Source organism: Eleutherodactylus coqui, chromosome 13 (genome assembly GCF_035609145.1).
Source record: "Eleutherodactylus coqui strain aEleCoq1 chromosome 13, aEleCoq1.hap1, whole genome shotgun sequence".
Lineage (NCBI taxonomy): Eukaryota > Metazoa > Chordata > Amphibia > Anura > Eleutherodactylidae > Eleutherodactylus > Eleutherodactylus coqui.
Window position 1 is genome coordinate 104,445,721 of NC_089849.1, and position 24,346 is coordinate 104,470,066.

The 24,346-nt window shown below is 43.9% G+C and overlaps 1 pseudogene; it reads left to right on the top strand.

Moving 5' to 3' along the window:
- The first annotated feature begins 2,209 nt into the window (after positions 1-2,209).
- Positions 2,210-24,346, top strand: part of LOC136588042 (ABC-type organic anion transporter ABCA8-like) — a 145,223-nt pseudogene continuing 123,086 nt past the window's right edge.

Below are 24,346 nucleotides of genomic sequence, written 5' to 3' on the forward strand. Positions count from 1 at the left end.
GACACTCATGAGCCTTTCCAATCTTGGTTTGGTATAGGAAAACAAAGTGTTCCTCAAAATGCATATTTAGGCCTTAGTCAGACGGGCGATTTTTCGCGCGATTTGCGGATCGCATGACGGATGCGCATCCGCAAATCGCGTGACCGGTGCGCGCAAGTCGCCCGCAAATCGCCCGAAAATCTGCTCCTAGCCGCGTTTCATTAGAAACGGGCCGGAGCTGTCCAGCGCATTGCATTCAATGGAGACGGCAATACAGCTGTCTCCATTTAAAGCAATGCGCTGCGGGCGAGCCCGGGATGAATTGTCGGTAAGGGCTTAAATATATAAGCCCTTCCCTGCAATGCATCCTAAAATGTGTTAAAATTAAAAAAAATTGTATACTCACCTTCTTCCGGCAGCCGGAGCTCCGTGCGGCCGTCCTGCAGTGGGTGTGAAGGGGGTGTGAGTCAGACCTGCCCCCTGATTGGCTCAGCGCTGAGCCAATCAGAGGCATGCCTCACTCACACCCATTCATGAATTTATGAATGGATGTGAGTCAGACCTGCCCCTGATTGGCTCAGCGCTGAGAGGCAGCAGTCACTCACCCATTCATTAATTCATGAATGGGTGTGTGAGTGTTTTCAGCCTCTGATTGGTCAGGGCTGTGACCAATCAGAGGCAGATCATTCAGCAGGCGGGGATTTTAAAGCCCCGCCGGCTGAATAGTGCCAAGAAGCAGTTCAGGAGAACTGACAGCGGCCGCGGCTGGACTCCGGCTGCAGCGGAAAGGTGAGTATACAATTTTTTTTTATTTTAACACATTTTAGGATGAATTGCAGGGAAGGGCTTATATATTTAACCCCTTCCCGACAATTCACCTCGCGCATGCCGGCAGCCCATTGCTTTCAATGGAGCGGCTGTATTACCGCTCCATTGAATTCAATGGACAAACATCGTTCTTCTCTGCCACAGCTGTTACAGCTGTGGCAGAGAAGAATGATTTGTCTTCTATATGTTCTCAATGGGGTCGGCGCTGCTGCCGCCGGCCCCATTGAGCGCATATAGAGAAGAGAACAGGAATCGCAGATCGCAGATAGGTGCGATCTGCGATTTTTTGTTCTATAATTTATCGGATGAGCGCATAAAAAGCGCTCATGTGTCCGATACCATTGCAAAGCAATGGTTTTATAAAATCGCCGGACGCATGCGCATGCGCAAATCGCGGTTAAAAACGCCCGTCTGACTAAGGCCTTACAATTAAAGAATCTAAATAATAAAACAAAAATACATATTTGGTATCGCTGTGTCCATCAAAGTCCGATTTATCAAAGTAATGCATCATTTGCCCCCACGAAGTCCAAAAAAAAAATAGATAATGCCAGAAATGCGCTCTTTTGGTCACCCTGTCTCAAAGAAAAAAGGCAATTAAAGGCAATGAAAAAGTCGTATGTATTCCAAAATGATACCAACGCACACTACTGGCCGTCTCTCAAAAAAATGACCCCTCGGACAACTATGTTGATGGAAAAATAAAAAAATTATTGCGTGCAGAAGATGGCGGCAAAAAATAATCTAAAAAAATTAAATGTCTTTGAAAAAAATAAAAGTAGTATAGTAAAAAAAAACAAAACTACATATGTTTGGTATCATAGTAATCGTACTGACCCATAGAATAAAGTTATCATGTCATGTTTGTTGCAGTTTGCGCGCCGTAGAAACAAGACGCAGCGAAAGATGGCGGAATGTCATTTTTTTTCATTTTACTGCACTTAGAATTTTTTAAAGTTGCTCAGTACGCTATATGGTACATTAAATAGCACCATTGAAAAATACAACTCATCCCGCAAAAAACAAGACCTCATACAGCGACGTCGATGGATAAATAAAGGAGTTAAAATGAAAATGGAAAAAAATGGCCGCGTCATGAAGGGGTTAAAATCACCCGCATGAATAAGCCCTCCTATACTAATGTGTCTTGAATGAAGTGCTGGTAAGTACAGAGTATCACTCATAGTCATTATTTATAGGGCAGAGTTGTGTGATCTGCTTCACTCCTGATTTTTTGTGTCAGATCTTCACAAATAGCAACTAACTGAGAATCTGGGCAAAGTTTAGGAAGGGGGCCTTACTCAATACAACAGAGAGAAGTTTGGACAGAGGCCCAAAAATACAAACCCCTCACATCTGCCTCTGACCCACATGAGCACAGTAGATCCACACACAGCACAGAACGCAGAGCGGAGGGGGCCAGGAGCAGGAGGCTTCCCCTCCTACTACAACTGCACACAACGCAAGACCCACACACTGCAGGACCCCCACTTCTCTGCAGGCCCCCCACTCATCTCAGGGTAAGTGGCCACAGGGATTAAGAGCTGGGAAGGAAGAGCAAGCTGCACTTATTCTTGTTTTATGTGTTGCAACATTTTGAGACTCTTGTATCAGGACTGTGTGTACTTCAGGGTGACTTCAGGGTGGGCAGAAACGGGTTACAATGAATTATCTAAGGATTGACTGCACCATGAAGGGGATGACTAGAGACCCTGCAGCTCCCATCACCTTCTCCATATTTTGGCTGATGTCGGACATGTCTGCTGCTGGTCATCCCATAGGTCCATGTCATGTGACGATAGGTAGATGATAGTTTATTATAAGGTTATTGAGCAAATGTAAAGGACACAATTGACCTCAGTGACGGGTCCGGTAAAAGGAGCAGCTGTTGCGCTTTGTGTGTGACACAAATTCAGTATTGGATGCTACTGATTATACTATGATCATTTTAGGTAGTAGAGCCAAGCAGGGCGGCACAACATGGGCCACAGCAAAGACATAACACCCAATTCTGGCCCAAAGAATAACTGTTCTGCATACACTTTGAATTATAAAGGAGTTTGTCAAGGTTTTCACCATTTTGACAGAGTGTGAATATTAATATAAGAGGAGCAAGTCAACGTTCAAGCTGTGAAGAGCTGCCCAGGGGTCAGGCTTTTAAAAGAACCTGGTTCAGGCTTTGAGGAGCAGTTTAGAGGCAGAGCTATAGGGAGTAGATGAAAGACAACGCTATGAGGGGCAGCTCAGAGCCAGAGCTATGGGATGCAGATGAAGGAAGAGGCTATGAGGAGTAGCTCAGAGGCAGGGCTATGGGGAGCAGATGAAGGACCAGGCTATGAGGAGCAGCTTAGAGGCAGAGCTATGGGGAGTAGAAGAAAGGCCAGGGCTATGAGGGGCAGCTCAGAGGCAGAGCTACGGGGACCAGATAAAAGACCAGGCTATGAGGAGTAGCTCAGAGGCAGGGCTATAGGGAGTAGATGTAAAACAACGCTATGAGGGGCAGCTCAGAGGCAGAACTATGGGGTGCAGATGAAGGACAAGGCTATGAAGAGCAGCTCAGAGGCAGAGCTACAGGGTGCAGATGAAGGACCATGCTACGAGGAGCAGCTCAGAGGCAGAGCTATGGGGAGCAGATGAAGGACCATGCTACGAGGAGCAGCTTAAAGGCAAAGCTATGGGGGGTACATGAAGGACATGGCTGTGAGGGGCAGCTCAGAGGCAGGGCTATAGGGAGCAGATGAAGGACAAGTCTATGAGGGGCAGTTCAGAGTCAGGGCTACGGGGGACAGATGAAGGACAAGTCTATGATGGGCAGCTCAGAATCAGGGCTATGGGGGACAGATGAAGGACAAGTCTATGAGGGGCAGCTTAGAGTCAGGCCTATGTGGGGCAGATGAAGGACAAGGCTATGAGAAGCAACTCAGAAGCAGAGCTATGCGGAGCAGATGAAGGACAAGGCTATGAGGAGCAGCTCAGAGGCAAAGCTAGGGGGAGCAGATGAAGAACCTGGGTATGAGGAGCAGCTTAGAGGCAGGACAATACAGAGTAGATGAAGGACAAGGCTATGAGGAGCAGCTCAGAGGCAGGGCTATAGGGAGCAGATGAAGGGCCAGGCTACAAGGAGCAGCTCAGAGGCAGTGCTATAGAGAGTAGATGAAGGCCAAGGCTATGAGGAGCAGCTAAGAGTCAGAGCTATGGGAAGCAGATGAAGTAGAAAGCTATGAGGAACAGCTCAAAGGCAGGGCTATGGGGAGCAGATGAAGGACCAAGCTATGAGGAGCAGCTCCGAGGCTGGGCTATGGGGAGCAGATGAGGGACAAGGCTATGAAAAGCAGCTCAGAGACAAGGCTATGAGGAGCAGATGAAGTACAAGGCTATGAGGAGCAGCTCAGAGGCAAGGCTATGGGGAGCAGATGAAGGACCAGACTATGAGGAGCAGTTCAGAGCCAGAGCTACGGGGGCCAGATGAAGCACAAGGCTAAGAGGAGCATCTCAGTGGCAGGGCTATGAGGAAGCAGATGAAGGACCAGGCTATGAGGAGAAGCTCAGAGGCAGCTCTATAGGGAGCAGATGAAGGACCCGGCTATGAGAAGCAGCTCAGAGGCAAAGCTACGGGGAGCAGATGAAGGACCAGGCTATGAGGGGCAGCTCAGAGACAGAGCTATGGGGAGCAGATGAAGCACAAGGCTATGAGGAGCACCTCAGAGGCAGAGCTATGGGGGGCAGATGAAGGATACGGCTATGAGAAGCAGCTTAAAGACAGAGCTATGGTGGGTAGATGAAGGCCAAGGCTATGAGGAGCAGCTCAGAGGCAGAGCTACAGGGACCAGATAAAGGTCCAGGCTATGAGGAGTAGCTCAGAAGCAGGGCTATAGGGAGTAGATGAAAGACAACGCTATGAGGGGCAGCTCAGAGGCAGTGCTATGGGGTGCAGATGAAGGACAAGGCTATGAGGAGCAGCTCAGAGGCTGGGCTATGGGGAGCAAATGAAGTACAAGGCTATGAGGAGCAGCTCAGAGGCAGGGCTATGGGGAGCAGATGAAGGACAAGGCTATGAGGAGCAGCTCAGAGGCAGGGCTATGGGAAGCAGATAAAGCACAAGGGTATAAGGAGCAGCTCAGAGGGAGCGTATGGGAAGCAGATGAAGGGCTAGGCTATGAGAAGCAGCTCCGAGGCAGGGCTATAGAGAGTAGATTAAGGACAAGGCTATGAGAAGCAGCTCAGAGGCAGTGCCATAGAGAGTAGATGAAGGCCAAGGCTATGAGGAGCAGCTAAGAGGCAGAGCTATAGGAAGCAGATGAAGGATAAGGGTATAAGGAGCAACTCAGAGCGAGCGTATGGGAAGCAGATGAAGGGCCAGGCTATGAGGAGCAGCTCCGAGGCTGGGCTATAGAGAGTAGATTAAGGATAAGGCTATGAGGAGCAGCTAAGAGGCAGAGCTAGGGGAAGCAGATGAAGGACAAGGCTATGAGGAGCAGCTCAGAGGCAAGGCTATGGGGAGCAGATGAAGGATCAAACTATGAGGAGCAGTTCAGAGCCAGAGCTACGGGGAGCAAATGAAGCACAAGGCTAAGAGGAGCATCTCAGAGGCAGGGCTATGGGGAGCAGATGAAGGACCAGGCTATAAAGAGAAGCTCAGAGGCAGCTCTATAGGGAGAAGATGAAGGACCCGGCTATGAGGAGCAGCTCTGAGGCAAAGTTACGGGGAGCAGATGAAGGACCAAGCTATGAGGGGCAGCTCAGAGCCAGAGCTATGGGGAGCAGATGAAGGACACGGCTATGAGAAGCAGCTTAGAGGCAGAGCTATGGGGAGTAGATGAAGGCCAGAGCTATGTGGGGCAGCTCAGAGGCAGAGCTACGAGGACCAGATAAAGGTCCAGGCTATGAGGAGTAGCTCAGAAGCAGGGCTATAGGGAGTAGATGAAAGACAACACTATGACGGGGAGTTAAGAGGCAGAGCTATGGGGTGCAAATGAATGACAAGGCTATGAGGAGCAGCTCAGAGTCAGAGCTACAGGGTACAGATGAAGTACAAGGCTATGAGGAGCAGCTCAGAGGCAGGGCTATGGGGAGCAGATGAAGGACCAGACTATGAGGAGCAACTCAGAGGCAGGGCTATGGGGAACAGATGAAGCACAAGGCTATGAGGAGTAACTCAGAGCCAGAGCTAGGGGGGGTAGATGAAGGACAAGGCTATGAGGAGCAGCTTAGAGGCAGGGCTATGGGAAGCAGATGAAGCACAAGGCTGTGAGAAGCAGCTCATAGGCAGGGCTATGGGGAGCAGATGAAGTGGAGCAGCTCAGAGGCAGAGCTATGGGGGCAGATGATAGACAAGGCTATGAGGAGCAGCTCAGAGGTCAGTCTGTGAGAAGTCATTCAGGGTTCAAACTCTGAGAACTCAGTTTATGTGGAGCAGAATAGTGGTCACTCAGAATGTCTTCCTATATCTGGGGATCTTCCTTATGGCTCTAAATGGGGGATTGAACTTAACTGAACCTTCTCTTCAGAAAAAAGGGCAAAATATATTACCTACCCTAGGAGGTGACAGGAAAAGAATTTTAAGACCCTGTCTCATTGGTATAGATGCCTACTACCCTTCACAAGATGTTCTCTACAGCCGCTACCTCCTACTGGTGGTGCCTTTCTGATATTGGAATATATAGCCATATATGGTTGAGTTGCCAATTACTGCAACCTCTATGGGAAGTGGCCTTTCAACTATATAATACAGTTTGTGGAGGTTCCATCACTCCAACCCTGAACGCATCACTACTTTCTCGGTAATCAGGTCCTATTTTAAGGTGAAAAAAAGGCCTTTTCTGACATTTTAAGAACACTGCTGGAAAAAAAAAAATTTTTTCACAAGAATATTTAATTGTGATTCTAGTAGTATTTCACCTCTCGAAGTCAAATACATTGTTAGAATTTTTGCATCAGGCAGTGTTTTTTTTACTTATTTTTTCTTTTCAATTTAGTTGTTCCTTATGGTTTGCCATTGGATGAATTACCTGCTGCGGCGGTTCTGGGATTGCTGCCGTGCTGATAGTCTGGAACAGGTTTTGCAGGTGGTTTTCTATCTTCTGGCCCTGGTGGATGTGGTATTAGGTGGAACATGCTTAGCCGCATTTGAGGGTAATTGTCATGGCTATTTAGTCTGGCTGAGGCTGGACTGAATTGCCATTGAATCTTCTGTCTAGCTCTGACTGTGGTCTCAGTCAGAGCTTGGTCCTGGATCATTCATTTCTTCCCAGAAAATCTTGAGGCTGTCATTGACCACTACGGCGAACTCTTACATCAGCAGATTTCTATGATGGAACAGAGGTGCCAAGGCAATAAGCCCAATAAAGATGTAAAGGGGGCAATAAACAGCAAAAAGAACACATTTAAACTATAAAAACAAGAAGGCATTGAAGAAGCACTAAAACCTATGAGAAAAAAAATTAGGTAAAAAGCAGATAAAAGAAGCAAAGATGGAGACAGAGAGACTTATTGCCAAAGAGGGTAAAACTAACCCTGAACTGTTCTTCAATTATATAAACAGTAAAACAAATTGTACAGAACGTGTTGGCCCCTTAACCCCTTAGTAACGAAGCCTTCTTTGCACCTTAATGACCAACCAATTTTTTTTGTTTTTTTCATTGTCGCATGTATAAAGCCATAAGGCTTTAATTTTTCCATTGACATAGCCATAGGAGGGCTGGTTATTTTGGGGGACAACTAGTATTTTTTAATGGCTTAATTTTTGGGTAAATATAATGTGCTGTAAAATGAATTTTTTAGGGGTTTGGTGAAAAAAAAGGAAGTTCTGCCATTTGTCTTTTGGATTTCATTTTTACAGCGTTCAGTCAGCAAAGTAAATACACATTATAATATGATTACATTATTCTCTGGGTCAGCAGCACGATAACGGCGATACCATGTTCATTAATTTTTTTATTTTTTTTTTGCTTTTTTGTACACAAAAAACGTTTTTTTTTTCTTTTTTAAAGATTTGTTTTTGTGTCGCTGCATTCCAAGAACCATAACATTTTTATTTTTCCATTGACTGAGCTCTATAAGGGCTTGTTTTTTGCAGGATGAGTTCTAGACTGGGTATTGTAGTCCACCCATTCCGTTTATTACTTTAGCTTTTATTAAAACTTTTGTGCAATTTTACACATTAATAACTAGAGAAACATTTATTACTTTCCCCAAGTCCTTCTCCATGTCAGTTTTACCCAGTGGTTTCCTGATTTAGTGTGCAATGGTGCTAATAAGGAAGATGGGACAATTCCTCTGCAGCACCACCTATTGGATGGCAGCATTCCTTCAAATCAATGTAGGACTCTTTAAACAAGTTTGTAAAACAATGATTGGGAAGCCAGAAAACTATACACAGACAGCTGTTTCAGGTGTTTGCTCCTCATCAGTGTGCAGTAGGTTTCTGGCTTAGCTGGTGAGAGGCCTGTGATATGGGTCAAGAGGGGTGTTGTCTCTCCTTAAGGAGAGCACCCAAAAGGTTTGTGGAGACACTTGGGAGGTGAGTGGGTCAGGAGGGGCATCGTCTCTCCCCAAGGAGAGCACTCAGAAGGGGTGTGGAGACACCTAGGAGGTGAGTGAGGACACTTATAAGGCCATGCATGCTCCTCTGGGTAATATATGCAAATAAGAAAGATGGAACAGCGCCACCTATTGGATAGCAGCATTCCTTCAAATCAATATACGACTCTTTAAACAAGTCTTTAAAACAATGATTGTGAAAAGGAAACCAAGCCAGAAACCATACTCAGATAGCTGTTTCAAGTTGACATGTACTTCCACTGCCCATGTGCATAGCCTTACATTTATCAGTGTTAAACCTCATTTTCCACTTTTCTGCCCCCAACTTATCCAGATCTCCTTGCAACTGCCTTGCGTTCTCTCTTGTTTTAATTATGTTACATAATTTTGTATCATCTGCAATATATTAAGATTTTACTGTACAATCCTTCTACAAGGTCATTAATAAATATAAATAAAAAGGATAGAACCCAATACTGCCCCCTGTGGTACCCCAGTAGTAATGGTGACCCAGAGTATGTACCATTTATAACCACCCTCTCCTTTCTCTCACTGACCAGTTATTTACTTACTTACACACATTCTTGCCCAGACCAAGCATTCTTATCTTATATACCAACCTTTGATTTGGCCCAGTATCAAAGGCTTTGGAAAGTCCAGATACACAAGATCCAGTGATTGTCCCCGGTCCAGTCTAGAACTTACCTCCTCATAGAAGCTGATCAAATTGGTATGACAGGAGTGACCCTTCATAAACCTGTACTGATACACAGTTATATAACTATTCTCATTGAGGTACACTGGGTACATCGGGCATCTCTTTAAACATTTTACCAACAAGTAAGACTTACTGGTCTCTAGTTTTCATGTTCATTTTTTGCCCCCTTTTTTGAATATTGGCACCATATTGTCAATACGCCAATCCAACGAAATAGACCCCATCACTACAGAGTCCTTCAATATAAGAAACAGTGGTCTGTCTATTACAAGTCTAAATTCCCTTAGAACCCGGGGAATCTATGCTATCAGAATCTGGTGATATTTCTAGCTTAATCTTTTTAAGGTGGCTCTGCACTTCTTCCTGGGTTAAACTGCTGATATTTGGGGAAGAGTTTACTTTATCACTCAGCATCTCATCTGACATTTCATTTTTCTCTGTGAATACACCAGAGAAAAAACTATTTAATAGATTTGTGGTGGCTTCTATTACCGTATATTCCGGCGTATAAGGCGACGGGGTGTATAAGACGACCCCCCAACTGTCACCTTATACGCCGGGAATACAGCGGAGCAAAAAAAAAAAAATCATTACTCACCTCCCCCGGCGTTCTGCGGCGCTGCTGCAGGACGTCGCTCCCTCCTGGTCCCCGGCAGAGCATTGCTTTCTGGACGCGGGGCTTGAAATCCCCGCCTCCAGAAAGCTAATACTGTGATTAGCTAACACACGCCGTCAGCCAATCACAGCCATTCAATGACATCATTGAATGGCCGTGATTGGCTAAAACACACGTGCCTTCACCCAATCACAGCCATTCAATGACATCATTGAATGGCTGTGATTGACTAACACACGTGCGCCTTCAGCCAATCACAGCCATTCAATGATTGACTGACGGCGTGTGTTAGCCAGTCACAGTATTAGCTTTCTGGAGGCGGGGATTTCAAGCCCCGCATTCAGAAAGCAATGCTCTGCCGGGGACCAGGAGGGAGCAACAGCCTGCAGCAGCGCCGCAGAACGCCGGGGGAGGTGAGTAATGATTTTTTTTTTTGACACTTTCTTTTTTTTGTATTACCGGCGTATAAGATGACCCCCAAATTCAGAGCAGATTTTTGGTGGTTCAAAAGTCGTCTTATACGCCGGTATATACGGTATGTTTGTTGGCCTATAGAAAACCTCTATGAGGATTTTATTATTGTTTTTCCCTCCATGTATCTCTACCCATAGCGACTCCACATTTTCATCTCTCTCACATATATCTTCCTAGAATGTGGGCTTTAAACAGGATTTTACAATCCCGTCTGAACAGACTGTAACCCTGTAAGTTCACCGTCCAGTCACAACTTTCATCCAACCAGGCCTCAGTTATTCCAGCTATGTCATAGTTTTCCTCAGACATTATTCCTTCCAGTTTGTCTACATTATTGGTCAGACTTTTAGCATTAGGCCTCCTTCCCACGAGCGTGACGGGCTCCGCCGCGTAATATTACGCAGTGAAGCCCGTCACGGCGCCCCCCAGAGCCCCTATACTTACCTGCGGGAGATAGCGTGAAATCGCTTCCCCGCCCACCGCCGCCGCATCACCGCCCACCGCCGCCGCGTCACCGGCCGTGTCACGTGCGCGGCCGGCCGTGTCACGTGACGCGGCCGGCCGCGTCATATGGCGTCATATGACGCGCGGCGGTGGGCGGGAAAGCGTTTTTTCACGCTATCTCCCGCTGGTTACAGCGGGAGATAGCGTGAACGGACGGCTTCCATTGACTGCAATGGAAGCCGTCAGCGCGTACAGCCCATCCTCACCCGCAGAAAATAGAGCATGCTGCGGGTGAGGACGGGAGAAATCGCGGTGCGTAATTCCACGGTGGAATTACGCATCGTGAGCATTGTGCTATTAGGTTCAATAGAACCTAATAGCAGGGTGCAACGCAGCGGATTTTTGCCGCGAATTTACGCGGCGTAAATCCGTTCGTGGGAAGGAGGCCTTAGTCATCATATAGTTTACAACGTTTGGGGTAATTTTATTTTAAGTAAAATGTGATTGTTCTCAGCCAGAGAAACGACGTAATCTTGTAGATATGATACCTTTTAATGGCTAACAAAAATACATGATGTAATAATAGCGAGCTTGCGAACCAACGCAGGGTTCTTCTTCAGGCTTGGTTCGCAAGCTCGCTATTATTACATCATGTATTTTTGTTAGCCATTAAAAGGTATCATATCTACAAGATTACGTCGTTTCTCTTGCTGAGAACAATCACATTTTGCTCTACTGGCTAACACGGTACCAGATCTTTGTTTTCTTTATTTTAAGTGTATCCCTATTAACTATTCTGCCAGTTCTAACTGTACTAATGGCTCCCACCGCTCTACCCCCATTCTCATTACTTAGTTCCACGTCACTGTCTACACCGTCTTTTCCTCTATCTCTCTGGTTGTCCTTTCCCCAGTCCCTAGTTTAAACACTCCTCCAACCACCTAGCCAACTTCTCCACCAGCACAGCTGGATCCTCCCCATTGAGATGCAGCTCATCCCTATGGTAAAAGCTGTAGCCAACTTCAGAAGTCAGCCGACTTCTTACACCAACTCTTGAAGAATATGACTGTCATGGTTTGCCGGCTGTGTTAGATTAGCACTGTGGTGACATTAAAGTGTTAGCCGCAGCCCACGTAATCCACACTCCGATGAATACTTAGTGTCACTCTGGCACTGGAAGCTGACATGAGCATTTCTCTGTTGGTGTGGTTGGATTGGTTGGCTGGAAAGTGTTTGTCCTAGTTGACAATTGACGCTTGTCTAGATACATTTATTCCAGCTCCTCCTTATGGAGGATGCTGGTTATGCTTCTAGTCTGAAGGTGTCTCCTATCTAATCTGCAGCTCCCGTCCTATTCTCCTATTCCACTGTCAGATAAGTCTCTTTGGTGTTAAAGGGATCCTGTTTTCTCCAAACAACACAATAAAATATAGTTATCATGCTGTTCGGGGAGGTGACGGGGAGCCATAGGAGGCATTTTCTATATTCACCTCCTCTCCGGTTCCCATGCTCCATCCCAATGGAGTGTGCGCGACATGAATGAGATGTAAGATGAAACCATCAGCCCAAAAAGACCTGAGAGACGATGTTGGCTAATTCCTGATATTGCGCAAAGACATTGAAATTGTGTGCTTGCATGAGTAAAACTAGATGGAACGGGCAAGGAAGACAAGAAGTGACAAATTTAGATAGTCTGCATTAACAAGTCATTTATACTGTGCAGTGAATGTCATAAAAATGATATCTGTACAACAATGATGGAATTGATGTTTTTTTTTAATTCCCTCTAAAAAGAAATTGTGCCTTGATGTACTCCACGCAGTTTACATGTGTCCCCATCTAATATTAATAAGCCTACATGGTTTTCCTGCACCACACTTTGCCCCCTTTGGTGTATGATGATGGTGTCATTAGATGACACACACGCTTACCGCTGCTGTAAATAATCACGTCAGTGTAATACATTCAGGGACTGTCAGGCGGGGCGACAGTTACAATGTTACGTCTATGGGCGCTGTGCTTCGGGCATGCGCTGGAATGAAGGAAGCGTTGCTAAGCAACACAGCATATACTGCTAAGCTGCACCATACACTGCCCAACCAAGAGCGATAGAGGGACAGAGACAGCGTTAGAGAGATAGCAGTAGAGAGACAGAGAGAGATAGTGATAGAGGCAGAGAGAGAAATAGAGAGAGGCAGTGAAAGAAAGAGTGATAGACAGACAGCGAGAGAGACAGTGATAAAGATACAGACAGAGATAGCAATAGAGAGACAGAGTGAGAGAGAGGCAGTGAGAGAAATAGCGATAGAGAGACAGAGAGAGCAATAGAGAGACAGAGGGAGAGAGCAATAGAGAGAGAGAGTGAGAGAAAGAGCAATAGAGGGATAATGATAGAGAGACAGTGAGAGCAACAGCGATAGCGAGAAAGACAATGATAAAGAGACAGTAAGAGAGAGCAATAGAGAGACAGAGTGAGAGAGCGATAAAGAGAGACAGTGAGAGAAGGAGCGGTAGAGAGACAGCGATAGAGAGACAGACCATGATAGAGAGACAGACACAGGGAGAGAAAACATTAGAGAGACAGAGTGAAATAGCGATAGAGAGAAAGACAGTGAGAGAAATAGCGATATTAACACAGAGAGAAAGCAATAGAGAGACAGAGAGAGAGCAATAGACAGAAAGAGAGATAGATAGTGAGACAGAGAGAGAGAGCGATAGAGAGATGTACAGAGTGATAGAGAGGCTGACAGAGAGCAATAGGAAAACAGGCAAAGGGAGGGTGATAGAGAAACAGAGAGAGAGCAATAGAAAGAGAGCATAGAGAGACAGAGATAGCGACAGAGAGAAACAGGCAGAGAGCGATAAACAGAGTAACAGAGAGAGAGAGGGTAGAGAGACAGAGAGAGCGATAGACAGAGAGTGATAGATAAATAAAGAGACATAGCAATAGAGAGACAGAGAGAGAGAGCAATAGACAGCAGAATGAGAGTGATAGACAGAGAGAGCAATAGAAAGAGACAGAGAGCCACAGAGAGACCCAGAGAAAGTAATAGAGAAACAGCAGAATGAGAGCAATAGAGACAGAAAGAGAGAGATAGATAGTGAGACAGAGAGAGCGATAGAGAGACAGACAGAGTGATAGAGAGGCTGACAGACAGAGCAATAGAGAAACAGACAGAGAGAGAGAGAGCAAAAGGAAACAGACAGAGGGAGGGTGATAGAGAAACAGAGAGAGAGCAATAGAAAGAGAGAGCATAGAGAGTCAGACAGAAAGAGAGAACGACAGAGAGACAGAGATAAGAAATAGGTCAGGGACGCGCCAGGTGAATAATGTAATATTATAAAACCAATCGGTGTAAACTCACCTGGTGCCTGACGGGGAAATCAGCCTGATAAACCTGATGTCCAGAGAGGCTTTGAACAAGTTCTTTTAATCCCACATCCGCTGCAAGACGGAGAGCAGCAAAAAGGAATTCAGCAAACAAGCACCTGCGGGTGCTTGATAAACTGCAATAATGAAAAGAAAAAAAGTTGTTTTTGCGCTCGTCGGGATAAAAGGCAAAGGTTGTAAATATAATTAAATTTAATTATATTTATGACCTTCGCCTTTTATCCCGACGAGCGCAAAAACAGCTTGTTTTCTTTTCATTATTAGAGGGACAGAGATAGCGACAGAGAGAAACAGGCAGGGAGCGATAAACAGAGTAACACAGAGAGAGAGGGTAGAGAGACAGAGAGAGCGATAGACAGAAAGTGATAGCTAAATAAAGAGACATAGCAATAGAGAGACAGAGAGACAGCAATAGACAGCAGAATGAGAGTAATAGACAGAGAGAGCAATAGAAAGAGAGAGAGCCATAGAGTGACCCAGAGAAAGTGATAGAGAAACAGCAGAATGAGAGCAATAGATAGAGACAGAGAGAGATAGATAGTGAGACAGAGAGAGCGATAGAGAGACAGACAGAGTGATAGAGAGGCAGACAGAGAGAGCGATAGAGAGGCAGACAGAAAGAGAGCAATAGAGAAACAGACAGAGAGAGAGAGCGATAGAGAAACAGACAGAGGGAGTGTGATAAACAGAGAGAGAGCAATAGAAAGAGAGAGCAATAGAGAGTCAGACAGAAAGAGAGAATGACAGAGACAGAGAGAGAGACCGATAGACAGAGAAAGAGAATAGAGAGACAGAGAGCGATAGACAGACAGAGAGAGTGATAGAGAGACAAAGAGAGATAGCAATAGAGAGACAGAGAGATAGTGATAGACAGCAGAATGAGAGCAATAGACAGAGAGAACAATAGAAAGACAGAGAGAGAGCCATAGAGAGACCCAGAGACAGATAGAGAGACAGATAGAGAGAGACAGAGAGACAGTCAAACAGAGAAAGACAGACAGATTGAGAGACAGACAAAGATAGACAGAGAGAGATAGACAAACACAGAGAAAGACAGACAAACAGAGAGAGAGACCTGTAAGCTTTTTTATATTAGATATCTGCTCCAAATACAAAGTGACGCTCTAAATAATCACCTAACCAAGCAGATTTAGGAGTTCACAACAACCAATTCTGAAGCATTTTATGTTCGCGTAGCGACCATCGGGTCAATCTAGTATTATTAATGAACATACCAGTAAAACCACAAACAAAACTACCACTTTTTACACACCTAGATGAATACCTTGAGGGGTGTCGTTACCAAATTGGGGTCAGCTTTTAGGAGGGCTCCACTGTATTGGGTACCTTAAGGAGCTCTGCAAATGTGAAATGGCATCCAAAAATGACTCCAGCAAAATCTGACCTCCTTTCCATCTGAGTCCTGCCATGTGCCTGAATAGCAGTTTGTGTTCACGTGGGGCATTTCTGTATTTATGACAAACTGAGTAGCCAAATTATGTGACACTTTTTCTCCTATTACCCCTCATGAAAATGAAGATTTTGGGGTTAAACCTATGTATTATTGGAAAAATTGTAATTTATTATTGTCACGGCCTATTGTTAACAAAATTCACTAAATACTAGTGGGATCAAAACACCTACTACACCCTTTAATGAATACCCTGAGGGGTGAATTTTCCAATTAAAGTCATGTTTAAGGGGTTCCCATTGTACTGCTACTTCAGGGGGCTTGGAAAATGCAACATGGGTCCAAAATTATCCCAGCACAACCTGCACTCCTTAAATTCTGAGCACTACCAAGCAACAGTCTACAACCATATATGAGACATTTTGGTACTCGGGAGAAATTGCGTAAAAAATTGTGGAGCGCTTTTTAACCTATTTTCCTTATGAAAATGAGACATTTTGGACTAAACCTACATGTTGTTGGAGAAATTAAATTTTTTTATTTTCATGGACCAATTTTAACAATTTCCCCTTGTAGGGTAAAAAAGTTCACTACACCCCTGGGGGCCTGGTTTTCAAAATGTGAGTCCCTTTTGGAGTGGTCCACTGTTCTGAAAATGCCAATTGCTGTCCGAACATTATTCCAGCCAAATAGTGCTTAGTCCCTTCAGAGCCATGTTATGTGCTCAAACAGTAGCTTATGTCCAAATATAGGGCATTTCCATAGTTAATAGAAATTGCTTAGCAAATTGTGGAGTCTTTGCTCTCTTATTGTCCCTCGTAAAAAGGAAAAATGTATGGCTAAACCTACATATTATTTGAAAAATGTCATTTTTTTCCTTTTCATGGCCCAATGTTAACAAATTCCACAAAATACTGGTGGGATTCTAATGTTTAATATACCCCTTCTTAAATTCTTTGAGGGATGTAGTTTCCAAAATGGGGTGATTGGGTGTGGGGGGGGGGGGGGGTCTCATAGATTTTGGCACCTCATAGCTTCTAAAAACCCGAAATGGGGTCTGGAGTGAGTCCTAAAAGAAAGGCCTCAGAATCAATAAAATGCTTCTCTCTTTCTTAAGGCCTGTTTTGAGTCATGTTGTACACCAGGGCCAGATATGGGATATTTCCAACATCTGCAGAATCGGAGTAATAAATATTAAGTTTTATTTCTCTGTTAATTCTAGCTGTGTCACAGAAAAAACAATTAACATTTTAAATCTGCGAGAAAATTGAAATTTTCACATTTCTACTACACTTTACTTAATTCCTGTGAAAGATCTAAAGGGTTAACAAACTTCCGAAATGCAGTTTTTAAAATGGGCCAATTTATGGGGAATTTGTAATATATATGCCCCCAAAGCCACTTAAGTACCGAAATGCTCTCTAAAAACAGATTTTGGAAATGTTTTTGAAAATGTGAAAAATTGCTTCTAAACTTCTATTTCTTGTAAACATTCTAGAAAAATGAAAGCGCGCATACAAAATGATGCAAACATAAAACAGACATATGGTGAATGTCATTGACTAACTATTTTGTGTGGTATGACTATATTATAAGCAGAAAAATTCAAATTCTAAAACTTTTTCAAAATTTTCTCCTTTAATTTTGGATTTTGCTTTACAAATAAATGCAAAACATATCAACCGAAACTCCCCACTAACATAAAGTACAAAGTGTCTCAGATAAACAATCTCAGAATCACTTGGCTAACTACAAGCATTCCAAAGTTATTACCATATAAACTAACACATCAAATTAGAAAAATGGGATCTGGTCAAGAAGGCCAGAACTGGCTGTGGTGTTAAGGTGCTAACCTCTTAACGCCACAGGACATAAGTTTACATCCCCGCTAGATGGTAGTTAACGCAATTGGACAGAAGTGAGCCCATGCCATTACGTAGCAAAAACCAGCTGTGAGTAATAGCTGGCCTCCCGTTGCAACAGCAGGGATCGATGAGAACATAGAAAGTTTTACAGTACACTATATGTACTCAAAAATGCTACCAATAAAAACTACAGTTTGCTATGCTAAAAACAAGCCCTCATACGGCCGTGTCGATGTAAGAATGAAAAACACTATGGCTTTTGAAAAGAGGAGATGAAAATCTCTAAAAGCTCATTGTGTCCTTTGGGCCAAAATTGGCCATGTCTTTAAAGGGTTAATATGACATAGACCTGTCAGGGTAAAATTCTAAGTACAGCACCAATCAGGCCCACCCCACTTGCCCCATTGCCGGCGGTAAGAAGAGACACCACACACAGGTCTGGTATAGTTTCTCACACGGGACATGGCTGCGCTTTGCCGACATGCTTTATTACAGATTACATGAGATCTTATACCCTTTGTCCCATCACCAGCCAGGGGTGATGGGCTCATAACCATATATGGGAAGTCCGGATTTCCGGCCTGAGACAGTGAAAACAGTCGTTATCTTGATATGGCGCCTCTGGCTTATGTACAGAAAATCACGTATTCAATTAACTCCAGTGCAAAGAATCACCCACTCAATTCTAAGAAAGCGGCCAAGCATGCATTCTCCATATATGGGAAGTCCGGATTTCCGGCCTGAGACAGTGAAAATTATGTACATGGTTGAACATCTTGATATCTTGCTTCTGGGAAAACAGCCAAGTACGCGTCCTTCGTCCGATTCTTCTTTGCTGTGTTTTAAGATACATTTTTTGTCTTCGCCTGGCAAGGCCTTAGGAATATCTGATTTAAGGCGACATATAAGTTTTTTCTCTCATTTGGAATTGAATAGAACTTGCATACAGGTATAAAAGCATAAAAAACATTTGGCAATATATATATATACCCTCACAAACCCCCCTAAAAAACTTAATATGGAGATCAAGCACCAGGCCTTGCACTCTTCCTCGGTCGTCTCTCCCTTGCGTCAGGGTTTTCTCCACTGCCCGTAAGTCCCTACTCCTAAAAGGGGAGGGATCCCTACCTCACCTCAGAAGGAGGCCATGGATTCCCTGGGCTTATTTCCGGGCATCCATACCCTCTATCTGTACGAGTTAACCCCCCGCAGGGTGTGCCCTCGCCGGAACCTAAAGTCTTCTGCACTCTCCCTAGGCAAATGGGAATTCCACTGACAGTCCATCTTATGAGACCGGGGTAGGCGAAGTACTAGTACATTTCTCCATTCTTCTGGTAACGTACGTGGTTGGCATTATCGGAACTGGCTCTTCATCTTTTTCAAACAAGGGAAATTTTGGTCACATTGTCCAGTCCCTTACTCATACTCTTTTTGATCAAAGGGATAATACACATACAGGAAATTACATACCCCACCTCTTCCTGCTAAAATCATATCCAGGGCCACTCTAGGGCTATGGATGCAGTGGGCCCTAACTGGTCAGCTAACCCTTGCGAAGCATCTCTGGTGTAGTTTACAAACCTCTGCCGATTGTATTAGATATAATTCATCCAATCTACATTATTATTAACAGTGATAATAGCAAATAAGGACTCAAAACCTGCTTTAACCTGATCTCTAGAATTAAATTAATCTCGCACCCCCCTTGGCACTCCTATTGCATCTATGTATACATGTGGATCAAAGTTACCACCTGGAGTGTCAACTTCTCTCTTAGCACGATGCAGTGTTGGATTCTTACCCTCAGTGTAGTCTTATTGATTGTATTAATTTGTTCTGAAACAGGGGGCTAGTGTACAGTTGTCAAAGGTGTGTGTTAGAGGAATTGTACCACATTATAGCATGTAAAGGATATACAGGATCATTAGTTCTTTCAGTGCGAAGTGTATATCCAAGTGAGCTTTCCTTCAAGCTTGACTGCAGTTGGGGTGGTGAACAACATCTGGTAGGGACATTCAAACAGGGTTTCTCTCTTAAACTTTTTCACACAGACCCTGTCACCTGGTTTTAGATTGTGACACTCATCTGTAGGACCTGGGAGAAAAGCAGAGACTGCAGAATGGATTACTAACAATTCCTTAGAGAGGCCTATGACAAAATTAACAAGAGAATCATTCCCCAAACTCTGATACTGTGGCATGTATCCTCCTAAGAAAAAGAAAAACTAATAGAAGACACTCAATTCAAAATTTACCCATTTCCTCCATTGCCTTTTGTATCTACTTTCCCACTACTCCGCGGACGGTAGGGTGTGTGAAAAGCCTGGAATATACCCAAAGCAGACATGATGTGTTGCATTATTTCACCTGTGAAGTGTGTACCTTTGTTTGACTCAATCACTTCCGGTGCCCCGTATCTGCGGATTACCTCATTCATGAGCTTCTGTGCGATTACCTGCTTATTTACTTTGGTAACAGAGTAGGCCTCCAACCTGAAAAGAAATCAACAACAAGCACATATTCATGCTTCCCAACAAGTAGGAGCTGAGTGTAGACAAATTTGCAATCCCTGAAATGGGTAGAGTGGCCTAGGCAAGTGTGATGTGGCAAATTTACTTCTGCCCTGTTGCTTACGGCAAAGATCATGCAAAATTGGACAAATGATGCAGCAGCTACAGAAAACCAAGGAGCCACCCGTCGTTGTTCAAGCGTTGACATCATTGTTGCTTTGAGAGGTGCGTCTTTCCGTGCATCAGCTGGGCCATCATGGGGCACAGGGACTATGGTAAGCAAGTTCTGTTGACTGTTCACCATACGCCGTCCCTTTTTAGTCCATTTTTCCTTTTCTTCCTTGCTGGCTTGTAACTGTAAAGTCTTTAGCATATCAAAGTTCAAATTTTTATCAAAGTCTAAGTTTTTATCAAAGTCCAAGTTTTTATCAAAGTCCAAGTTTTTATCAAAGTCCAAGTTTTTATCAAAGTCCAAATTTTTATCAAATTCTTCTTTTCTTCTTTCTTCCATGGCTTAAGGGCCGCTGCTTTTGCTGTGTGGTCTGTGATGGCATTGCCTCTTGCTTCTCCGGTGTAGGAATTGGTGTGAGCTTTCCACCTTGTCAGGTAGAAGTAGAGCCTCCATGAGACTCTGCACCGCTGCACCATTTTCAATTGGCTGTCCTGCTGAGGTAAAAAACTGTCTGGCCTTCCATGTTGGGCCTTAATCATGAGCTATGCCAAATGCATACCGGGAGTCAGTGTAAAGGATTGCCGTCTTACCTGTGGCCACTCTACACGCCTCAGTGAGGGCCTTTAGTTCCGCTTCTTGTACTGCGACATGCGGAGGCAGAGGTTCTGCTTTTAGGACATCTTGTTGTGTAACCACTGTATATCCAGTGTGGAGTCGTCAATCACCCTGGGACCATCTATAAAAAACAACTCAAAATATGCATTATTAACAAGGGCTTTCAGTAACTTTTTAAAACTTAAATTTTCTTGTTGCATCAATGCTAGACAATCATGCTGGTATTCTATTTCAAAAAGATCAGAATCTTGTTGCAAAAAATTTAAAAATTTAAAAATGGCTTGCAAAAAATTTAAAAATGGCTGACTTGCAATACCTAGATCACCTATGCCTTCTCCTATCCCCCTTTGAACCCGGGTACACAATTGGAACAATAGTACCCGGTTTCAAGGTAGTATAACATTGTAAAAAGATTTGATGGATACAGATAAGGCCTGTAAGATGTTAGCACCAATAGCAGAAACATGAGTTACATCGGGGCAGAATAATCTACAAACACCTATTAATATTTGAAATGTGATATCCCTTTAAGTGAATTCATTATTAGTCTGTTCCTGCCTGCAATGTCTTTATCAAATTTCAGACAGGAGAAAAAAAAACAAAACAAAAACTTTTACTAGCTGCTCAAAATCCTCACCCCTCCCTTGTGGAGAAGAGGGATGAAACATTACGTACTATTACATCATCTAGCTCCACCCCTTCGATATTGGCTCCGTGCGTCCGTCTTCTCAGCTTAATTTCAGCTTAACAGTCTACACGTCCACATCTCAACCAAGCAAAGTCCCATGCATGGGGAGGACTTTTATCCCCAGTCATTACCTGCATCACACATTCCACACAGCCCGAACACGGGTCACTAACTCTCATCCATCCATGCTCTCAAGTCTGCTCCGTCACCCCCTATTGAGGGTGTACCAGTCCATGCAGATGCACAGACAACAAAAAAAAAAGTTTGACAAACATACATACATCAGCTGAAAAACATTGAGGTGAGTGCTATAATGTTATAAAGTACATAATTCTATTGAGATGAGATTGTGAATGAGCGCTATTTATGACAAATTATGTGAAAAAAGTTTTGCTGAGTGACTGAGACATTCTATCTTTCTTATCTACTGAAGCTATTATATGCTGTATTAAACGCTGAAGTATTTTAGAATACGTGGGTGTTTTTCAGCCCCCCTTGTCTCTCTTTCTCTGTATTTGACCCTGAACAAAACGTGAAGTCTGAAAGCCCCCACCTTTCCACGAATATGAAACACAGACTGAATAGAGTTGTTTTAGCCTAAACTATTGCCTGCATTTGAACTCATAATTAACACATATGCTGGGACCTTGCAACATTCATTTTCAACCCCTGTATAAGTAAGAATATAAATTGCTATATTTCCTGCCTACTAAGACAGTATAATTAATTAAATTCATTTCAAGCCTCCATTCCATTTACGCAAGCAGAGATATTATCCAGGGTTATTATTGAATTCTCTCTCGCTTGGTTATCTTCTTGACCTTGAAGACTGAACACAAGCTCGCAGCTACATGTCAACAATCTTTCTCATCTAAAAGCAAGCTCAGTTAACTATTTGCACATACAGTATATACATATATACACACATATATATCCATATCTATTATCTATCTTGTATTATACACATTTTTATCTTTCTGCCAACAAATCACATGCATTGTAACTTTCTTCTCGACTTGCTTGTTCCTCATACTTCTCTCCCCTACCTAACTGCCAATATAACCTTCAATAGACACTCTCCTGACGCCCTCTTGATCACTTACTGTACTTTTCAACATTTCACTTACGGATACTTTCTTAAACAAATAATGTGTACATACCTAACTTTCTCTGACTGTCTCTCTCTCTCCTCCTCCTCTAGCACTTTCTAGAAAACCTTGATCTTTCAAGGCACCTCTCGGTCCTAAAGACCTCCCTCCCAGACACCATTTTGTAATCTGCCGTGCGGGTCGGTGTCACACATTTTCATTAGAGTTTTCTTACATTCTACAAATTCATCCACACAGCGGCAGCCCTTGAGGGGCTCTGTCTTCTTTAATAAGGTCTTACGCATATTAGAACAACAACAACAATAAAAATAACACGCTCCAAAGAGTGCATCCTTCTGACCCGAATTGTCAGCCCCTTATATATGGCAAAACAACCGAAGGCATCTCCTTCCATGGAACCAGTCCCAAAGAGTGCATCCCTCTCAGCTAAACCATCAACAACTAAACTAAACTAAAACGGAGGGTCCCTTCTTCTATGAGACAAAATACAACAAACAACCTTCACTATCGTTAAAACACCATGGACTTCAAAGTACAAATAGACTACAGACTAGTTTCTGGGTGACCTATTGGTGCGCATATCGCGGTCAGTGGTCCATGACGGCAAACCCGAAGCCCACACGAGTTACCGTGTAGAACTCTTAACCCAACCCTTCCGGTCACAAAACACAGATAGTCAGTCCTGCTGCAAGACTCGCAGTGTAAAACACAACATAAATATATGCTGGCCTTACCTGGAGTTCTGTGAGTTGATCAGGCTCGGTTTGCAGCAGGACGGCTTCTCCGCGGCGTGGATCCGGGTGAATTGCGCTGTAAGCTCCTGGTTTTACCGCCCCAGTTGGTTGCGCCATTTGTCAGGGTAAAATTCTAAGTACAGCACCAATCAGGCCCACCCCACTTGCCCCGTTGCTGGCGGTAAGAAGAGACACCACACACAGGTCTGGTATAGTTTCTCACACGGGACATGGCTGCGCTTTGCCGACGTGCTTTATTACAGATTACATGAGATCTTATACCCTTTGTCCCATCACCAGCCAGGGGTGATGGGCTCATAACCATATATGGGAAGTCCGGATTTCCGGCCTGAGACAGTGAAAACAGTCGTTATCTTGATATGGCGCCTCTGGCTTATGTACAGAAAATCACGTATTCAATTAACTCCAGTGCAAAGAATCACCCACTCAATTCTAAGAAAGCGGCCAAGCATGCATTCTCCATATATGGGAAGTCCGGATTTCCGGCCTGAGACAGTGAAAATTATGTACATGGTTGAACATCTTGATATCTTGCTTCTGGGAAAACAGCCAAGTACGCGTCCTTCGTCCGATTCTTCTTTGCTGTGTTTTAAGATACATTTTTTGTCTTCGCCTGGCAAGGCCTTAGGAATATCTGATTTAAGGCGACATATAAGTTTTTCCTCTCATTTGGAATTGAATAGAACTTGCATACAGGTATAAAAGCATAAAAAACATTTGGCAATATATATATATACCCTCACAGACCCAATAGACTCAGAATTACCAACACTGCCATTCTTCCTTTCAATCAGAGAAAACCACACATTGTATCTTTTTAACAAGTTCTTTGACTCAGACTTAGAAAAGTTTATAACTCACCCAGACATGCAGATGATTGCCTCAGGGAAGGACAGGGGTTGAATCGTAAGAGTAGGCTTCTTACCTTTTATGCAGCTGCGTATGGTCTGTCCGTTCCAGAGTTGAACTCCCCCTCATCTAGGTTCAGGAGAGAGTGATACAGATGATGTCTAAAGGCCCATTTAGACACAACGATTATCGCTCAAAAGATAATCATTGTGTCATTTACAGCGCAAGATGATCGCTCAAACGTTGAGCGATCACCTTACACTCCAAGCAGAGGATGCAGAATACAAGGAGAATCGCTGCACTCCGAGTGGAGGATGCAGAAGTCAAGTGGGGTGTCCTCACTTGTCTTCTACATCCAGCTGTTCTCTGCTCCGAGCGCTCAGC